Source organism: Abramis brama (genome assembly GCF_963993115.1).
Source record: "Abramis brama genome assembly, chromosome: 6".
Taxonomy (NCBI): Eukaryota; Metazoa; Chordata; class Actinopteri; order Cypriniformes; family Leuciscidae; genus Abramis; species Abramis brama.
Genome location: NC_139968.1, coordinates 15769406 through 15782623, shown reverse-complemented (window position 1 = coordinate 15782623; position 13218 = coordinate 15769406). Strand labels below are relative to the sequence as shown.

Genomic DNA, 13218 nt, shown 5'->3' with positions numbered 1-13218 from the left:
ATAATACTAACTTTATAATTATGTTAAACATTCAAATGGTGTCATAAAAACGGATTTATTCAAACATTAAATACCTTAGAACTGTAAAAAAAAAAAAAAAATATATATATATATATATATATATATATATATATATATATATATATATATATAATGAATATGTAATATGGATCATATATTTAGCAAAATCCATTTTTTTACCTGACTAACAAGTCACTGAATGGCTTTCCTGAGGTAAAGGCGACGTGAGGACATTGTTTACAAGCTGTTTATTGAGGCCTTTTCACTAATGAAACACAGATTGAGTGATTACATCAGACATGATACCAATTTTGGTAAGTTATACTGCATATTTTAACATACCTTCTGATATCCATTCGTTTTCATTTCGTGCTGTAAAGATAGGAAAGAGGAAGATATGATCAGGTCACGAGCGCTTCGCGCCGCCGCTGCTTGAACTGAGGCGGGAACAGATCTGTCAAGACACATTAAAGAGCGCCAAAACGGTAGGCTATTTATTGTTTGAATTTCGTAATAAAACTGAACTAGAAATCTATGACCTTTCATATCAAATGTAAGGAAGCAGAAAACTTAGGCTTTTGGGATTTATTTGGAGGGTCGTTCTGTTCTGTTCTGTTCTGTTCATTAATCAACTGAAAACAGCATAGAAAGATAATTCTTGGGAATTAAGAATCATTGTTTAATAAAAACGAGAATCGATTAAAATCGACAATCAATATATATATATTTTTTTTTATCCAGCGCTAATATTTACATTCTCTGAAATGCAAGACATGTTTGCCAGTGCAAAACTGTCTGTCAGAATTTAGGAGGTGGTTACCTGGCTGTTATGTTTATGCAGTTTAGGTGTGCTGGGTAGTTTGCAGGATGTTACTATGTGGTTGCTAATGGTTTTACATGTTTGGTTGCAAGGTTTCTCCGAGTGGTTGCAATGTGATTGGTAAGATGTGTTGAGTGTTTTTTTTAAGCACATTGTGGGTGTTCTAGGTGGTTGCTAAGGTTTTCTAAGTCTATTTTAGCATGTTGCTAGGTGGTTGCCAGGATGTTGCTATGCAGTTGCTAATGTGAGTGATTTTTGTTTGGTGTGCAGATTCCTACTTTTGTTTTTCAAGTTTTATAAACTGAAACTACACACCCAAAAAATGCATTTTTAATATTTTTTTTTGCCAGCTGAGTGATTTTTGCTAAGGTGTGCTGGATGGTTGCCAGGGTGTTGCTACCTGAATTTTCATCATGTTGCTGTGTAGTTGCTAGGATGTTTTGAGTGGTTGGTATGCAGTTGCTGAAGTGTTTAGGATGGTTTGAAACATTTGGTTATTAGGGTGCTCTGGGTAGTTGCTAAGGTGTGCTGGATGGTTGCCAAGGCATTGTTAAGTGGTTGCTCAGGTGGTCTGAGTGATTTTTCACATGTTTGGTTGCAAGGGTGCTCTGGGTGGTTGCTAAATTGTGCTTATCCGATTTTAGCATGTTTGTGTTTTCTAGGTAGCCACCAGGATATTTCTATGCGGTTACTAAAGTGTTCTGAATTTAATTGTGGTTTTTAGCACACAAGCTAGTTATTTCATTTCTCATATTATCATGCTTTTTCTCAATGCAGTATAAAGTTCTTTATATAATATACTGTGTCCTTGGCATCAAGTTTGAAAACTCCTGGTCTAAATCATATTTTAGTACAGTTTGACATATCAATATGTGATTTGTGGCTAGTTTTGACAGTATATCATGTCGTAACCCAACACACACACACGCACGCACACACACACAGACACAGCTTCCTTATTGTCCATCAAAGACAATGCATACTGACAGTATCTCTAGTGGTTTCCTCTATATAGTCTGGAGAGTTGCTGTTTATGCCAAAAGATGTTCTGTGAAATGTAAACAGGACTCAGGAAACACCTATAGATGATCTTCCCCAGAATAACTTGATGTCATTTTTCAGTAGACATCTTCAGTGTTGCAGATTAGTAAAATAACATGTACTTTGAGGTACTGGTAGACATATGTGTTCGATCAGGAAAACACTCCTTCAGAAGTTGATTAAATTGGAAACCAGAAGCCTACAAAACTCTTACAGTCTGTTCGCATTTACGCCTTTGAGCTTTGAATATTTTCACAGAAGTCTTGGGAATAACTGTCTTATTGTGGATTTCTCTCTGTATGGTTTTTGTCAGTTAGATCATCTGACAGATTTGAGAGCTATCCAGGAATGATTGTCAAGGGTCTGGCTCACAGACACAAGGATTCATGGCTCTGACTCAAGTTCAGTGCTCATTCAACCTCTTGACTTTTCTCTTTGTGAGAACATCGACCAATTGGGGTGTGGCGAACTGAACTCTAAATTCTTCAGTGACAATTGCATGTCTATGACAATGGGGGCAAGTTTTTAGTGATTTTCTCTTTTTCCAAAAATGATTTAATGGGTCTAAAAATGTAATGTGGCCTAACCATCATGAAAAAGTAACAACATATCTTCCTTACACCTTGAAAACATGATTAAACACATTGTAATTATTATTTTTACAAATATGATAAATTATTAGTGTCAATCGATTAATTGCGCATCTAAAAATAATCACATCTAACATAAAAGTTTGTGTATATATATATATATATATATATGGTTGTACCATATGACATAATCTTCAAGACCTAATCTTGTCTCGTCATGAAAAGGACAACTTATCTGATATTTTAGGAGAATTTGTGACCCTTTTTTAACCTGCATGTTTTGGTTGCACCACATGCCTTTGATTTGTCAGACAAGTTTTAAAAATAATTATAATATGTTTTGAAAGAAATTATAGGTCAATATTTTTAATTAGAATTTCATTCTTTTATGAGTTATTTTTCTTCATTGTTATCAGGGCAGTTGTATCACCCTGACATTTTTGCCATTATGCCCCACAAAAATAAAAAATTAATGTAATTCATACGTATCATTCATAACAGAAGTGCATTCAAGTCATTGCATGCATAACTTGCTTTTTTGATGTATATTTGAATAGATTAAACATTGATCAGAAGTTTTAACGCTAAGCAGCAGGACTGTGCTGATCCGTCAACACCAAACCAGAAAATAAACCACCCTGGAATATTTGTTTTTATAAGTATCTTTCATGAGTTCGCTGAAACACTGTTCTCCAGCTGAACCTCTCAGAGGACTTTGTAGGTATCGCTCACAACCAACTGACCATCATCACGAATACACTCTTGCTTGTTTGAGCACATGCGGTTCTTCCTGCTCACGACGCATTGGAAAAGTAAACATTCACCGCCTGACATTCAGCTCACCATCCGACTCTCATTTACAGTAAGTCACACATATGAGAGTCTAATCATGCTGCATTTCTTATGCTGTGCGTCCCAGTTGACATACGTGTCTGAACAGTGTTTTTGGTCCGTCTCTGAGTGATGCCAGTTAAAACAGCAGGATCCGACAAACCTGTACAAAGGGATTAAATGTTGACAGCGGAGACGTGAGAAGTTCTCCACAGTGGACGGGCAGAGGTTTTCTGCGAGCTGCAGCTGGCAGCAGTGGTATCACACTAAACCCCCTCTCCTGGGACACAGTTCGGCTCTGTTCCCCTCTCCGGTCCTCCACGCTTGGATGACTGTGTGCACTGTTGCGTAAACTACACTGTATGTAGTTTCAGTGTTTAAGTTGGCAGCGTGGATGAAACCTGCCTGCTGTCTCCCTCAGGAAAGCCCACCTAATAGTTGATGAAAAAAGAGAAGCATCCGCGCAAAACAGCATTTTGAGAAACTCCTGAAATGGAGGAAATATTTCACAGACCACCCTGTGATCAAAACCAGCTTAGACCTGCTGGTTTTGAGCTAGTCTAGCTTGACACGGTCACCGGTGACACCTGTTTCACGCCTCTTACACCTGCCGCATATGAGTGTAAGAGCGGCGATATATGCACTGGTTTAGTAAGCAAGTAATTATTTCCGAGCATTTTTATTTTTAAGTCATTATTTTCAGCACAAACACATCTCATTTTATGCTAACAAGGCTTAAAGAATATGTGTTATTGCTACAGTTAACATTGCGCTAGAACTGCATAATAGAAAGTTCTTGCATATTTTCAAAAGAAGAACATCTCTTTTTGTTTCTCAAGAATAAAAGGATTGTAATGAGTTCTGAGAAGTATGGAGGCTTGTTTCCACCACAGAATAAAACATTTTAAAAGATAAATTATGACTTTTTATCTCACAGTTGCAAGTTAACATCTCACAATTCTGAATTCAGAAGTCAGAATTACGAGATATGTCGCAATTGCATGATATAAAGTCGCAATTGCGTGATATAAAGTTGCAGTTGCGAGTTATAAAGTCAGAATTGCGAGATATAAACATGCATTTTGCAAGTTTATTTATCACATTTATGACTTTATAACATGCAATTGCGACTTTATATCATGCAATTCTGACTTTATAACACGCAATTGCAACTTTATATCACACAATTCTGACTTTATAACATGCAATTGCGACTTTATCTCATGCAATTCTGACTTTATAACACACAATTCTGACTTTATAACATGCAATTGCAACTTTATATCACACAATTCTGACTTTATAACACACAATTCTGACTTTATAACACGCAATTCCGACTTTATAACACACAATTGCAACTTTATATCACACAATTCTGACTTTATAACAAAATTGCGACTTTATATCATGCAATTCTGACTTTATAACACGCAGTTGCGACTTTATATCACACAATTCTGACTTTATATCATGCAATTGCGACTTTATATCACACAATTATGACTTCATAACACACAATTATGACTTTATAACACACAATTGCAACTTTATATCACACAATTCTGACTTTATAACAAAATTGCGACTTTATAACAAAATTGCGACTTTATATCATGCAATTCTGACTTTATAACACGCAGTTGCAACTTTATCTCTCGCAATTCTGACTTTATATCACGCAATTTTGAGATAAAAAGTCAGAATTGTGAGATAAAAAGTTGCAGTTACCTTTTTAATTTTTTATTCTGTGGCTGAAACAAGCTTCTATAGTAATGTCACATTAGCTCAATTTCAGGTCAATTTCGTAGGTAAAAAAGCTCCATCGTCTGAATGGTCAACGTGGCGAATTCCGTGACCAACTTGAATACATTGCGAAATCTGTGTGGGGAAATCTTTCGCTCTCACGCCAAAATTCCTGATCGACGGGATTCCTATTGAAATTTGCAGAACAATGGTAAATGTGACCACAAATTAATACAACAAATGCAACACTGGATGTGTTCCAAACGCGATAAATCCGCCTCCAAAGAGCACTTCTGTGTCGAGAACACTTCTGTGTCAATCATGGCCACCATATTGAAGGGTCGTTCCAAACCGAAGTGATCAAAACTGGCCATTTCAAAGGGCCCTTTTGAATGAAGGATTTCAAAGTGATGGACATTTAGCTCCCATGATTCTTTGCACCTCCTTTGTTGGCTCGGCAAATTGACGCAGAAGTGCGTTCCAAAGTAACACTTTTCGTCCCCTACACCCTTCATCCCTTGGAAGCTCCCTTCAGATTGCAACGCAGTGATGACTACATTTATTGTTGAAAGAGTTTTTTACGATGATTATAACGTTTTTAATAATTATTTTTATTTTTTTCTTCTTGAGAACAGTCCCAAGAAAAAAGAAAAAAAACATTCTTATGAATACAAACTATTCTTAACTTTTTTCTTGAGTTTAGAAGATTGCAGTTTGGGTCACCGTGATTTTTCCAAGTAAGACATGTTCCTGGGTCAACATGTTTTGTTGATCCTGGAACAACATTCCCGTCTGAAAATTTAATCCCAACCCTATCCTTACCCCTAAACCTAATCTTATCCATAATTTATCCCTAAAATCAAGGGAAATGATTGGTGAATTACTGATGTAGAAGCACTTAACCCTGGTTGTAAGCCTAAACTTGGCATAAACTAAACTTGTCCCTCAAATCTGATTGGTTGATTGGAATGTTGTTCCAGGATCAACAAAGATGTTGATCCAGGAACATGTTGTACTTGGTGAAATCACCTGCAGTTTGAACCTGTTACCTGTACAATGTTAATCCCTCAACCCTGCTGTTCTTGGACTTGCAGTTAACCTCAGAAAGCAAATATAACTTCTAAAGGAGTCTATACATAGTTCATGGTGTTCTGGAGATGTCCTGGCAGTTTGTGGTCCTCTGTCTCCAGTGAAAACTGTTCTTCGAGGGCACATTTTTCCTATGTGCTCCATGTGAGAGATGTCAGCCTATTTTTGGGCCTCCTGCTGCCTCCTCACATCCATCTCTCCCCAGAGTGTCTGAGCCGCTTTCCCAGAGAAACCGAGAGTGCGTTTTGCAAGAATATATTTCTTGATGAGTACGTGCCCATGGAAAAACACCATCTTATGAGCATTCCCATAAATGCGAACAAGTGCATCCATCAGACGTTGCATCTGATATATGTAAGAGTTGAACGTTTGAACGGTGGGTTAATCACAGCCACTTAAGGGTTTAAAGAGATTTACCGGCCCTGTAACGTCTGGTTTGCTGAAAATGCTAAAATTAAGCCTTCAGAATAAAGATTTCTGCCAGTTTTATAGTTGTATTGTGAGTTGTATCAAATCTCCGTTGACTCAGAGCCAACGTGAAATTCTCTCAAAGGTGGTGAGATATTTTATGATAGAAATGTAGAAATGAGAGCTGCATCTTTTTGTGCTTAAGGTTTTGTTTCCACAACTGCAGCGTAAATATGTCATGATTAATCACTCCGATTTGTGCTAATCAAACGATTCGGCTCTGCGTTTTCTCAAAGGAGACGAAACATGGACGGACTCCAAGACTACATCTGTTCTGGAGCGTCTCCAAGGTGAGTTCATTCATTTAGGTATGCTAGTCCGAAACAGTGTTTTCTATGAAACTCATGATTAAATACAGCGTATTACACCCCTCATTAGTAGTGTTTTTGAAGGCTAGCATCGTGTACTGTTGCGTTAAGGATTTTAACCAATTTTGGCATGTAATTTTCCCCAAACCATTTGTGCTACATGAATGATACTGTAAACCATGCAGCTTGTACTATTTAGTTTCTAAGTATCATCTGGCAGATGATAAAACATTCCTTAGCATTGAGCATCTCAAATTTTCATCGCAAAAAGGAGAAAATTACTCCCACTACAAAAAGTGCTTGTATATAATCACAAACCTTCCCTTCACCCCATTAGTAACTGAAAAAAGTAGCTTTTTGGACCTATTTTCATTTTTCTGTTTCCCATTTGTCTGCATTGTTGCAGTACAAATACAATTACAATTACGTCAACTGCAGTTTCATTCCATAAGTCTCATTCTGTTCCCGCTTCAGGAGAGATCTGCTGATAGCATCGGATATGTAATGTAGCAAACCGGCTCCTTTGCATAAACTTCACCGCTGGAATGTGTTTAGAAGTATCCACTGATTCGAGCGCTAGCTGTGCAGTATCATGCACACTCTCAGAAGTCTGACGTTTTACAGAAACACATTGTTCTGACATTGTTCCTATAGTGCCAGACCCACCTGATGGATCTGAGCTGCTGCCCTGCTGCAAAACCGCAGGAATAAAATCTCTTCCATAAAGCTGTACCAATAAGAGCGTGGAGTGTGAGAGAGAATCGCTGTCAGACTCGAAGATTAATGAGCTCATAATGGATGGTTATTACCGTGCCGGAAACAGTGCTTGAATCTGACTGATCTTGAGTTTTACTCTCAGAAGGTTTCGAGCACCCGGCTCTCCATCGGGTCCCTTAGAACCTAATTTTCAGGGCTTGCAGATGTATTGGATGTGCTCCTAATATTTCAACATTCATTAGCATGCTGTGTCTTTATCTACAAACACAGATGTGTTGGCATCCACTTCATGGTTTCCACTTGGCGGTGCTAAGAAGGAAATGTATTCATTCAGTCGTTAAAATGTTTATTATTTATAAATTAAAATTATATTATATTATATTATATTATATTATATTATATTATATTATATTATGTTTCAAAGAACAACATTTATTTGAAATATATTTTTGTAACATTATAAATGTCTTTACTGTCACTTTTGGTCAATTTAATGTATCTTTGCTGAATGAAAGTATTAATTTCATTTTTCTTTTTTTTTTTTTACATTTCCTTAAAATTACTAATCCCAAACTTTTGAATGTAAGTGTATATTATATTATATACTGTTTTAATGTTTATTAAAGGAGTATAAAGTTATTTATTTGAAATAGATTTTTTTTGTAATTTTATACATTTTTAAAACTGTCACTTTTGATCAATGTAACGTGTCTTTGCTGTATAAAAGTATTAATTTCTTTAAAATTTCTTTAGTTTCCTAACATTACTAACCCCAATCTTTTGAATGGAAGTATATTATTATAATATATTATGTTATTTTTTATGTTATGTTATATTATATATCATTATATTATTGTTTTTAATGTTTGTGAAAGAAGTCTCTTATGAATATAACGTTTAAAAGAACAGCATTTATTTGAAATATATTTTTTGTAACATTACAAATGTCTTTACGGTCACTTTTAATCAATTGAATGGATCCTTGTTGAATAAAAGTATTAATATCTTTAAAATTTCTTTAAAAAATATTTAAAAACTTCAATCTTTTCAATGGAAGTGTATTGTATTATATTATATTATATCTCTGCACTTGTCAATGGTCTAATAACCGCTCAGAACATCTTAGCAGGACCTTGTCAAACACAGTCGTTTTACAGCGGCAAATTTAGCAAAGGCAGTTTTCCCAGAAAATATAAAAATCTTGTTTTTGCTTTTGGCAGGTGTAAAAGATTTAATTTCTTCAATAAAACATTGAGGCAGTTCTGCGTTTGGCACGGGAATCGTCTGCCACCGTTGTCCTGACGGATTCTGCTGGAGGTTGTTATCAGCCGACAGACAGAGAGGAATGTCTCAGTTCTGGCATGGCTAGTGTCTGCGTTCACACTCCCGTAATGAATCATCACGCGCGTCCGTCTCTCATGTACATGAGACTGAGTTACTGCCGCAGCCTGGCGGTTTTTCAGAGGCCGTGTTGACATGTAGTCCAGTTCAAAACGCTTTCTGCTCCAGGGATGAGTTTGATCCAATCCACACTTCCTGTAGTGAAGGATCCGGCTAAAGCTGATCGCTGTGGCTGCACTGAAGATCTTGTTTGGCAGCATTTGTGGTGTTTCACTGTGGATGCGGCTCATTCTCCACTGAAAGCCCTTGAATCCAAGAAAAGCTATAATGATTAAAAAAAAAAAAAAAAACATATCTTATTGATGTCATGGTTATTTAGGCAGGTCTGTTGAAGTAGATCTTCTGCTTTGGAGGAAAGTTGATGGATGATCTGATAATGTCAAATTTGGTTTAGAGAAAATCTTGATGTGTGAAATCTTCCACATCAGACAACTGCAGGGTTTATTTATTATTTATTATTAAGTGTCTTACTGAATGCATATTATACATTGCTTCTCAGTGTAACGATAAATGGATAAATAAAAAAGTGATTTTTTTATTTGCAGGGAGAAAAAATTATAATTTTATATAATTATAATAAAATATAAGTATATGTTATAATTAAAAATAACACCGTATTATAAACATTATTTACTGTATATATTTATTATTTATTATATATATTTTATAATATACTGTACAGTATTATATTATATAGAATTCAGTTACAAACTGAATAAAAAATATTAAAATTAAAAATTAAAATAAAAAACATTTTTAAATAAAAAAATTTAAAATATATAAAGTATTAAGTATTATATGTAAATATAGTATTGTATTATAAAATATTATCTATATATTTCTTATTATAGTTATTACATATTGCAAATATTTTATAATGTACAGTATTTTGAAATTATGTATTCTATAAAAATAAGTAAAAAACTAAAATATATATAGTATAATTAAATATACTATTGTATATTAAATATAATATTGTATTATAAAATGTATATATATATATTAATAGACACTAGAATAATATTATCAAAAAATTTATTACACAAAATATTTATAATATATTAAATATAATTAAAGAAAATATAGAATTTTAAACATTATCTATAAATGTATCATATTTATTTATAATATACAATGTTATAAAAATGTATCACACAAAATATTTTAAAAAAATAAAGTAGCCTATATATTATGATTAAAGAAAATATTGTACTATAAATATTATCTATATATTTATCATTATGTTTATTATATATTGTATATATTTTATAATATACATTGTTATCAAAATATATATTATATAAAAATGTATATATATATTTCACATTTTCTGTGAATTGTTTTCATATGCATTTTTTTTTTATTTATATATATTTAAAATTCTTTTTTGCTCAATTTTATTACAATGTGCTGCAGATAAAAAAAAAAATGACCTTGACCTTCAAGGTTTCTGTACAATTCCCTCACCAAGCAGCATATGAGGGAAAAATATGAATATGTTAATAAATGTTAATATTGTGAGTGAGGTGGAACAGTGTGATCAGATGTTGTCCTCTTACTGAAATAGATACTTATCACAACATCCCCTCTTCCCCTTCTCTCATTCATTCGCTCTACTCTGAAGTTCATCACATGGACAGAATCTGTGTTTACACAAGAGAAAGCCTCAGACAGGACTTGCCATCACTAATGAACCGGCGGGACGTCCCGACTGGGGTGTTTGTGTGGGCTGTCAGGCTCCCCCATCCAGGATCTGTAAAACAGGGTGAAACGGAGATATAGAACAGACAGAGATGAATCTATGATACAGAATTCAGCCTAAAATATGTCAGACATATAGAGCACAGAACTCTTTAAAGATTCATGCTGACGGCACAGCATATTTTATAACCGCCTACAATTCATAGACATGCTACGTATTAATGTCTGATTTATATTTATGTCTATTTATATTCACACTTTCTCACGTCACTTGATTCAGCATGGCACCCCTGTGTGTTTTTGGGTGGTCTTCTGTTTTGATCTTTTGTAAAAGACGGCACAGCTCAGCGAACACAATCACCAAAGTGCCGATAGTAGTCGGTCCACTTCACTTCATACAAACAATCAAATAATCAAAGCCACACACAGGCAGTGCTGAGGATTCAGGTCAGCTTTACTCTAAACTGCAAACAAACCACGCAACAAACACTAGATTGTACTGATATTGATTATATATACACACTATGAAAGAGCAACACAAGAAGCAGTAATTTCATTCAGAAGCCAATAATGCGGTGTGTGTGACGCTACAAAAATAACAGCCAATCAAAACAGTTTTCTCTTGCAAAAATGACAGATGCAGAATGTGTAGAAACTTTACGGGTTGGGTTTTAGTTTTGCATTGTTTTCTAACAAAAGTAGGTTTATTACATTTATGAAGTCATAGTGTTTTGGTGGGAAGTTAATGTATTGTTTGATCATGCCAAGTTGGTTTGTAGAAAATGTTGATGTTTAATCTTTCAAAACTTATATTTCCTACATTATTTTGTAATGTGTGTAACAAAAAAAAAAGAATTCTCCAAATTTACAGAGGGAAAAAATGGTTACATTTAATAAAAGTAAAATATATAAAGTATGATAAAATATAATATTGTATTATAAATATTATCAATATATGAATTAATATATTTATGATGTATTGCATTTTTTTATAATATAGCCTATATTACCAAAATATATTAATAAATATAAAAGTTCAGAATAACACACACACACACACACACACACACACACACACACACACACACACATAATATTAACCTAATATTCTCTTGATTAACATTGAATGAAAAATATATAAAAAAAGATTTTTAGCAATTATACAATTATATTGCGAAACATAAAATTTGATCATTTTTGTGGCGGCGCCAGTTAAAATGAAAAATGACAGACATGAAATCTTTACTGTTGAGCTCTGTTTCTTAACTACATGATCAGTATTTTCCTGTCTGTTTAATATTCATGAGGAGTGGGATTTTGGACCAATGAGGTTTGGCTGTGGGCGGGGTTACCAGTCAAGAGGCTACAGGAAAAAACACAAAACAGAAAACAAAATGTTGTGTCTCTTGCCAAAACTAGTTTTGGTCAAAAAGGAGTTTTGCAGTGACCAAATAACTTTTTTTTGTGTGTGTGTGATTTTTGGCGAATCAAAGTTTGACTTTGACTATGCAAATGAACACAATGCCATGTTGTGTTCTTTCTCAAAGCTGAAAATCTCACAAAAGGACACAATTATTTAAGTAACCAAATCAAGCTTAATTAGGCTTGCCCCGTCACATTTGGAAATGATTCACGGCACGGCATCTTTATCCTGCACATTGTCACTGAAGCTGTTGCTAAGCTGGAGTTTGACGTCTTTGTTTGAGTAGTTTACAATGTCTGAGTGCTGCTTCCATTCACTGTCATTTGGCTCTGTCTCTGCCTCACTTACTGAATGAACTCTCCACCGGTTCCCACATTGTGCGACGGGTCACTTGCCAAACTGTAAGCAGTCCTGGAGCAGAAATAGCAGGACGGGTTCAGTCTGGCCCAACAGGGTGTGAGATCGGTCCAGCCGAAACACACGTCTCATGCTGAGATTCTGCATAAAGGTCAGTTCAGCCATAAACGCCCCACCAGCACCATATACGAGTCTGTGTCTATAGGTGGGACATACAAAGACCCCTGAAGGAGAAACAAAAAACTTTAAATAAAAATGAAATAAGTTTGAGCTAAAGCACTAACATTTCTAACTGGAAATAAATTAAAAGCTAAAACTGAACTAAAAAAGTAGTAATATTTAAAATATATATATATATATATATATATATATATATATATATAAATGACAAAATCACATGAAATGCTAAAAACGTAACTGATATTAAAATGAAAACTGAAATACTAAAGTAATGCTGAGCTGTACTTTTAAGGACAAATATTGCCTAAAAATGTCCCCCAAAGGTCTAATCTAATAAAAAAATTTGAACTAAAGTTTGATTATAGCGTAATTTAACAAAAAAGCAAGGCAAAAGAAAATAAAAGCATCTTTGTGAAGAATTGTGTATGATTTACATTTCTGCTTGATGAAGTCATGCTGGTTCTGAAGCAGATGAATGAACATGTTCTGATGCTGTATAGATAAGGCTGGGATGCACAACATTAA

At 34.5% G+C, this 13218-nt stretch overlaps 1 long non-coding RNA gene across 1 annotated transcript; it reads right to left on the bottom strand.

The window, feature by feature from the left end:
* Positions 1–8846: 8846 nt before the first annotated feature.
* On the bottom strand, positions 8847–12737 carry LOC311085586. Its single transcript, XR_014606875.1, has 3 exons — positions 12505–12737; positions 10714–10785; positions 8847–9294 (listed from the first exon to the last, which is right to left on the bottom strand). It is a non-coding gene; the product is annotated as an uncharacterized lncRNA (long non-coding RNA).
* Between the last annotated feature and the right edge of the window lie 481 nt (positions 12738–13218).